At 40.7% G+C, this 8,419-nt stretch overlaps 1 protein-coding gene across 6 annotated transcripts in view; it reads left to right on the top strand.

Annotated features, from left to right (window-relative positions):
- Positions 1-2,067: 2,067 nt before the first annotated feature.
- The window catches only part of LOC117268402 (MAGUK p55 scaffold protein 3a), a 36,003-nt gene continuing 29,651 nt past the window's right edge, over positions 2,068-8,419 (top strand). For 3 of the 6 annotated variants that reach the window (XM_033644824.2, XM_033644822.2, XM_033644820.2), the window contains exon 1: positions 2,069-2,256. The gene's annotated coding sequence lies outside the window, so the exon portion shown is untranslated. Of the gene's footprint in view, positions 2,257-8,419 lie in introns of all 6 variants that reach the window. The other 3 variants (XM_033644825.2, XM_033644823.2, XM_033644821.2) reach the window with 2 other exon arrangements.

Raw genomic sequence — 8,419 nt, 5'->3', positions numbered from 1 at the left:
AGTTTTCGCTCCAACAGCGTTGACCATATCTGCAGCATCTTTTAGACCCACTTTGTGTCTCTGTTATCTTTACAATTGAGTTACAAAACAATTCGTTTTTCTTAAAGAGTTCTTTGAAAAAACAGCAAGGTTATAACGGCATTTAGTCATTTGTACTAAAAAGATAACACACTAGACAATTCAGATTTTTAACTCATTTTTCAAGTTGAAACTGTTGACTCATGCAAACAAATACCATAATCAGAAGGGGCATATTGCCTGTTCTATTTGCAATAACATGTTTTAATGTTGTTTTTGTAAATTAAAGCAGTGTTAATAGCTTTATGGCCACATGGGGGCAGCAGAACAAGCTTTAAGCACAGTATCAATCTGTTATCAATAAAGCTGATTTAACAAAGATGTTGGCAAACAGTTTTTCGGACTGACACAGAGTTATGTTAGCATTCATGTTAAGTCATGTTTTCAGCCACCTGACAAATGTTAGTCCAATACTCACTCTCTTTGTAGCTCTGTTTTGGTCTCCACCATGTCTTGAGCAGCAGTATCTGTCTCTTAAGCAGCTAAGTGCTAATGATGCTTGCTAGCTTTCACTTGCTAACTAGTTGCTAACTGTGTCTGTCTGTTCTTTGGTGCTGGGGAGGTAGTGTACAGTAGGTTTATCAGAGATTTGTCATCAAAAATAGCTGTCTGAAAAATGAAGTTCATGTTAGAGTGGTGAGAATGAACCAAAATAGTAAAGCTGCAAGCTGGAAAACCAAAACAGTTTCATAAAAGATGACAAAATGCCCTGTAGAGAACTGTAGAATCAGGTTATATATCTCTACAAGTGATCCCTGCATATTACACGCAGTCATTTGATCCATTGTTAATATAAAGATACCGATCAGTGCAACTTTAATGTTATTTTTCACTGTTGTATATATTAAGTTTCCAGTTTATTAGGTACACTTTAAGTAATACAGTCTCATACAATAGTCCTGCAGCAAAAATTCTTCCCTAATGAAGGCTTTAAAAATGTTCAGTTTTTGGTTTAAACTGTTTTAGAAACTGTTTTTAGAGCAACTTAATGATAATTTTTGAGGATGTAATTTGCTGTTGGGTGTCCCTAATGAATATATTTAAATTCATAATAACATGTTTACATTTTTCTCGTGTTGTACTTATTTAGGAAGCAGATGTGTCAGATGTAGAGACTGTATATTTTTGGAAAACTTTGGAAACTAGAAAAGCACTCAGAGAGTGCAGACCTCCGCCAAGTAGGTGATATTCCCTCCCCCTCTGCATCAGATTTTGCAGCCTGCATCACAATCAGGTTATTTGCATCACTGTCATTATTAGGTTATATATGCCTTCACCATGGAGACACTGTGGTGTATTGATTTCGTTTTTATTTTGTACCAACACAGAATATAATATGTTTTTTTTTTTGTATTTTTCACTTTCTTTTTTTCCAACACAGAACAATAATTTCAACTTTAGAACAAGTAGGCCTACTCGCCACTGCCAACCGGTGGCGCACATCTGGCCATGGAATGAGTCTATTCTAAAACTCGGTAAATACACAGTGCTATTTAGCGCTATTTTATTATTTTATCCACTTTGCTTCAATCGATCACCACCAAAATTTTATCATTCTTGTCCCATTATCCACCTTTCCTGAAAATTTCAGCAAAATCCGTTCATAACTTTTTGAGTTAGTTTGCAGACAGACAAACAAACAGACAAACAGACCAACGCCGGCAAAAACATAACCTCCTTGGCGGAGGTAATTAGTAAAAACAACTCTTCTAGTGCAGGATATAGAGACTGGATTGTGGAAATACCTAAAAAAAAAACCCTGCTGTAATTTATGTTAAATGACCCTGTTGATGTTTATGAACTTGATGATAACACATGACATGCACAAACTGGAGCTACAGCATCTCACAGGCAGCAAACTACAAAGTCTCACCCCTTTCATAACATTCTTCATCCACTGATGCTGTGGCCACAGAGAGCATCAGAGATGTGAAGGGAGGAGGGTGGTTAGGGGAGGGGCTGCGAGAGGCAGAGGAAGAGAGGCGGACAGTCAGCAGCAGCAGCAGCAGCAGGTTTGTGAGAGCAGCAGAACAGAGGAGGAGGAGGAAGAAGGAAGGAGGAGGAGGAGGAGGACTCAGAGCGAGAGAAACAGTGTGGCTGCAGTCAGGAGGGACACAAACACTGAGAGAGAGAGAGAGAGAGAGGGAGAGAGTGGAGGAGATACAGAGAGAAGAGAAGGTAAGAAGGCCACATTAGCCCGTTTAACGCCTTTGTTTCCAGTGTGAACACGAGGTTTCGGATGCTCTGCCATCCCCTGTGTGTGTTTCCCTTTTTCTTCCTCCGTCTGCCAGCTGACGGCATGCTGTATGTGGAGAGAGCAGAGCGCCGTAGCACTGCGGAGTGATGCAGAGAGATGGAGGAGAGAGAAAGAGGGAGGGAGGGGAGGGATGGAGGGCCGGCATTATGCTCTACAGACATGAGGAAGTAAGAACAGAGAGAGAGAGAGAGGAGGGGAAACAGAGGGGAATAAACATCTGCCTGTGCTTTGCTGTGTAGCAGTGAGGGGGTGGGGGTGTGGGGATTGGGAAGGGGGGTGTACCATTTGAGTGGCAGTGTGCAGGAGTGTGTCAGCTGTCAACATCAGTAGTTTCCCTCCATATTGGAGGTGATATAAGTTTCTATAGGACCACACCCTCTGAGATTATACGATGGGTTGTATTATGGTTGCATCAGTGTGAGGGTGTGAGTCTGGGGAGTGTGTGTGTGTGTGTGTGCATGTGGAAAGCATGTTGGATGCCAGCCAAACATGCTTAGTGTTGCCTCCCATTACTGTCAGGGCAGTGGATTAGCTGCGTGTGAGCGGCGTTCATTCTTGAGGCGGTGAGGAGTCGAGCCAAGACGCTCGATCATGTACTGACCAAGATGTTTTCACTCTCAGCTGTGTGTATAGACACATGTACGTATACCCTCCACCAGTGTGTGTTTATTTCCCTGTGTTTTGTCAGTACATGTGAAAAATGCTGTAGTGCACAAGGCTGCAGTGCTAAATACTCATCCAGCCTTCTGCTCCTGGCATCAATCCTCTGTTCAAATTTTTCGCCGCTTGGTGACTGAGACAGAAATAATATCCTCCACCATATTGTAAAAGGAGTAGCTCAGAATGGGAGTGTATGGTCCTGAAGGAGGGACAGGAGCAGGGTCGTCCCTCGTCATCTGGCAAAGTGAAATAGTCTCTGAAAAGCAGCCTGTTTAGAACAGCTTGACCGAGCATTTGTTGTTTTTGCGTCTCGATGCCAAGGCATTTTCACAGCATTGTAGACAATGCATTTTCATAAAGAGCTGTTATGATTGAGAGGGTGTTTCCGATGATCCCAGTACCCTCGCAGACATCATGATAACCACGCCAGATGGCACATCTTGTGTTAAAACATCTTTCGATGTACATGGAGAACTGAGGCTTATTCTAGCAGCACATAGACAATAGAGACTGTCTTCCCAAGATGAACAACAGCATCCAGTTGTTTCTCTAAAAAGACATATGTTTACGTTCAAGTGACAAAGCCCTCTAGTGGCTGCAGTGATTATGACGAGAGAAAAGGAGGAAGTCAGGTGATAACAAAACATCAGAGTTAAACACGTAAGACTGTTGTTCGTTTCCTGCGTCACAATTTTTAAGCATGTCCATGATCATTAGCTAACCTTTAAGGGATACTTTGCCAATTTTAAACCAGCTTTGTATCATAATTATATGGGTAGTATGTGTAAATGAACTATGGTAAATTTGCCTCCATCTTACCAGCCCCCAGATCCCCTGCCGAATGACTCAAAATGTGTCATCCAGCAGTTTGCTCTAGGGCTGTTGCTCAAAGTAGAGATTTTACTTCCGTGTTGGGACACAAATAGAGGCTTCACTTCAGAAAACACCTGGACAAACAACATATTTTGTCAATTGATTTGGAGGACTTGATGAAACCATGGACCACACCACCAGCATGATGACATATCCACATTCCTAATGGAAACACAGCGTTTGAATCCTTCACTTCTACTAAGTTGACTTATTTGTCCGGCGTTGTGACATGAAACAGCACTTTTCTGGTTAAAAAGCAATCGATCCAACAAGTGCTGTGGGGAGAATAATGTTAAGCCATTCAGCACCACGGGCATGATAACGTCATTGTCAAGCGTTGTCATGCTGTCACTGGAACCAGTGGAGAGTAAAAAACAACAATGGCCAGCCCTATGGACAAGTTAGATGCCAATATTGCGGCTTTTGGAAATTGTCGTGCTTCCTCAATATTGCCTGACACTGAAGTTTGTTTTATTTTCCTACACTCCATTCTGCAAACATTCTGAATCCCCCCTCCCCCACGGGAAGCATTTAGAGTGGAGGCAATTCCAGACTGAAGATGGAAACGGAGTGTAACGATATGACAATTTTGTCTGATGCCAGGCAATAGTGTGAGAGGAAGCATGGTTGAGAATGACTTCCAATTTGGTTTCCGGATGATTGAACAAAAAGGTGCATTCAGTGGTTGTCTGTGTTTCCACCTATGAGTGTGCGTGCCTTCCTTTTTGTTGTCTTTAGAATGCTCTCAGACCTAAAGGACAAAATTGGATGTAAGTCAATGCTTTCAAAAAACGAGTCACATAAGGTTTTTTTTTATCTTCTATCTCCAGGGTGAAGGTTAACCAGATCTTAACCACAGATGCAGACCACTTAAGGCAACTTAAGCTGCTTTGTCAAGGTTAGGAGAAGATCTATCAATACTAAGACTATTAGTATGTAGCAGTAGTAGAACCCCAGCCTCCTTTACTCTTATCCATTATAACCTCCTCTCTAAAAGGTTTTGTGGAGCGACATCATGCTCCTGTCTTTGTTTTTTAAGCATAAATCCATGTCATCTCAGTGACTGAACATTTTTTCTGGTAATAAGAGTCACTATCTGCGTGACTGCGAGATGCCATTGTGTAGAAAATGTAAAGTTAGGGGTAACTAAGATTCTGTTTGTGGTGAGGACAGTCTCAAGAACTTTTTAAGTTCTACTTAGTATGTCCTGTCACACTTTGAACAGGAAATTAAAAATTAATTTGCAGCAGTAGCTCAACAAACTTGGGCTGATGCGATTGGTTAATTCGTTGATTTCTCCAGGGGTTCCCAAACTTTTTATCTCACATACTCCCTCAGCTGCATCAGATGAACTCAGAACCCCTTGATTAACACCACCCATCATGTCCCACATGTTCATTTGAATTGATTTTTAAATTGGATGGTATTTAACACTGTTATTCATATAAGTAGATATTGTTAATATAGTTAAACTTTGCGCATTTAGACTGGTTTGGCTGAGTTTGCATTTGTTCTACCACTGCTTGAAGAGGCAGATGCTGGATGTCTAAACCAGGTTTCTGTTACTTTTAGCTGTCACCATTTATGTCTATCCAAGAACTTTGTCAATTGGATATATTTTTTTTTACTTGTGATGGACATTTTTCACTATTTTCTGCGTTGTATTTGTTATAAGATGAACCGATCAACTGTAAATATAATCAGCAGATTATTCTATAATAAGAACAACTGTAGTTGCTGCGGCAGAACCGACATATTCTTTGATGAAAGAGGCAAACCCACACACTTGCTCAGTTTCAGCATATAGCAATGGCTTCTCTGTAGTATCTTCAGAAGCTCTTAGGCTCAGGTCTCACTGGAAGAAGTATCAAAGTGACTCTGGGAGACCTTGTGAAACTCCTGGCAGTGAGCTGATTGCTGTGAGGTCCAGCTGATGCCCTGCTGAACCTGCTGACATCACACCGCCTCCGGGGCTCGTGACTAAAAAGCAGGGGAATAAAGCTTGTGTGAGTGTGACAGAAAAAAAAAGATGAATCAGGGACAAAAACTTATCTATGTATGAATCGGCACATCCAGTGTGGTTAAACACTGAGAATTATGTTCAGTGTATTTTTGGTTTACAAATCTCTTATTTAACACAGGATCATGTTATTAATGCAGTGACAGCGGTACTAACGGCTGATCCGTCTGCATTTCAGCTAAATGTGTCTAGATGAACAACTGTGACGAAGGCCGTTATCTGATCAGCTGACTTCTTCTGACCTCACTGGGGCTCCATCATGTTTGTGTGATCTGCAGCTAAGCTCTTAACTAGATTTGAACTGAAAATGTCATTTTTCGCTGGGACGAAATGCAGAATGTGTGATGTCTGAGTCTATTTCTGGATCGGTGACGTTTCGGTGATTTGATGTTTATAGTCGTGTTTTTGCAGTGATGTGAGAGAGCAGGAGTGTGGTGCTATTCTGAAGGCCTGTGTGAGCTTTGGGGCCAGTAGCATGTGTTCATCATGTTATAGGAGCAGTCAGTTAGGGCTGTTGGTCGTCAAGCAGCAGAGATCAAACTAAAACACTGAGCTAAAAGCAGACTGTGGTGTCGATTGTCAGTGAGAGCCATTTCATTTACTGCAACAAAAATATAGTATTTCTAATAGAGCTTTATTACTCAACTCAACACTCAACATTAGATGTTATCCATAGAGTCAATGTTTATACTTTAATGGTCTCTAAAGGACTCAATTAACTGTGATTACCTACCTTAAAAACCTATAAACACACTTAGCAACTATGACCAAGGGCATGGACACACCAGCATTTAACAGCAACATCTCAGACCAAAATAAAAGGGGACTGATTTAGCATTGAACTTCTGTAATGTTGTTGGACTCATGATGGACAGTTTAGAACAAAATATCAAAAATACTGCAGCAGAGTCTATTGTTTTGTCTTTATTATTCCTCTCCCTTGTTGAAACCTAGTGCATGCACTATGTACCTGTAATGTACCTCCACCACTGACAGTTTGTTTTGAGATTTGGGTGTTAGGCTGTAGCCAGGAGCCTCTAGCCTGCGGCAGAGATGAGAAGGCTATGGAGATCTGCTAAGCTCGCTTCTTTCCAACTCCACACCTGCAAAAAATTTTTTTTTTCATTTTCAGACTTGTAGTTTTCAGACCCAGCTGGCATTATCACCCACAAAAAAGCTTCATTCGACTGTTTTTCACATAGTACTTCTTAAGAGCTGTTAACAGACTTTAAAGTGTGAAATAAAAGGATATCATTTCAGTAGAATTAAAGCAGTCACTGTACTTGCTTGTAAATGAAGTGTTCACATTTGGAGAACTTTGGCGCACGAATATGTATTGCCGATCAATTGCAAACCATCTTGACAGAGCTGAACCTTATGGTAAAAAACAACCAGAGGGTCCAAAATAAAGGGCAGTAGTATATATCAATAGCTGTGTTGTGCCATCCAATTTTATATAACCTTGCTCTGCCACAATAAAAACTACAGTAGAGCTTTGGCGTTGTCTCATGACTGATTCCAAACATGTTGCCTTAAACTAACTGTGTTAAGATGAGGTCTAGGTTGTGGCTTAGAGCAAGAATGGTCTCAATGTCATCATTGTTTGCTGCAAAGGTTACTGTAAGAGAGCTACATCAGCATAAACTGAAATTTGAGTCAACTAATCTAATCTCAAAAAGCTCAGTTATTTATGACAAGATGCAATATCTTAAAGCAAACCCTATCCATGTGTCTCATTCCTAAATTCGAAACACTGCAGATTGTTACATTAAAAAACTTGAATGTATTAAATCACCTTTTTGTCTAATGAAGAGTCAAACTCACTACCGTCTAAATCCACCATCCCCCACTTCCACTGATCCTAAAACCCTCATTGGTGCCACTCAGAGGTACTCCCACAGTGCCTCTCTGTGATGACCTCACCATGTGGATCTAAGAGCAGCTCAGAGGATGATGTCATTCTCCTAGGACTGTTACCTGACTCAACTGCTGCAGAGAGGGATGTAACAAACCACATGCTTTTGATTGTTTACAAACTACAGTTTCCAAACTTACCCATCTTCCATTTTATTGCTTAGAAAAACATTATTTGGCTTCAGTTTTTGACTTAGTCTTGCATTAATTATTCAGATTCAGATTCAGATTCAAAATACTTTATTAATCCCCGGGGGGAAATTGTTTATTGTTTATTATTTACTCATAAGTGGCTTTTGTTTTCTTTGTACTGATTTTGATTACGTTGTTGGTAAACATAACAAAGAAGCTGATGATGTAAAGAATGGTGCAGAAGATGAAGAGATTCTTCCAATCCTTCATCAAAGGAAGACTCTCTACTCAGGTTACAAGCCTTGATTATGGGAAATATTTGTGTGTAGTCAGACCAAGAGTCAGATCGGGTAGTTCTCCTAAGTCATCAGGCCAGGTACTGCCCAGTCCTCACAGTCCTTTACAAAGTCAGGCATCCAGATGTCTTAACCCTTTAGTCAAAATATAATTCTGAATAGACAAATCTGTTCCTAAAATTATGAGAA

Source organism: Epinephelus lanceolatus, chromosome 18 (genome assembly GCF_041903045.1).
Source record: "Epinephelus lanceolatus isolate andai-2023 chromosome 18, ASM4190304v1, whole genome shotgun sequence".
In the NCBI taxonomy this organism is placed as follows: domain Eukaryota; kingdom Metazoa; phylum Chordata; class Actinopteri; order Perciformes; family Serranidae; genus Epinephelus; species Epinephelus lanceolatus.
The sequence above is the reverse complement of the archived record's forward strand: the minus strand, read 5'-3'. Positions and strand labels throughout refer to the sequence as shown.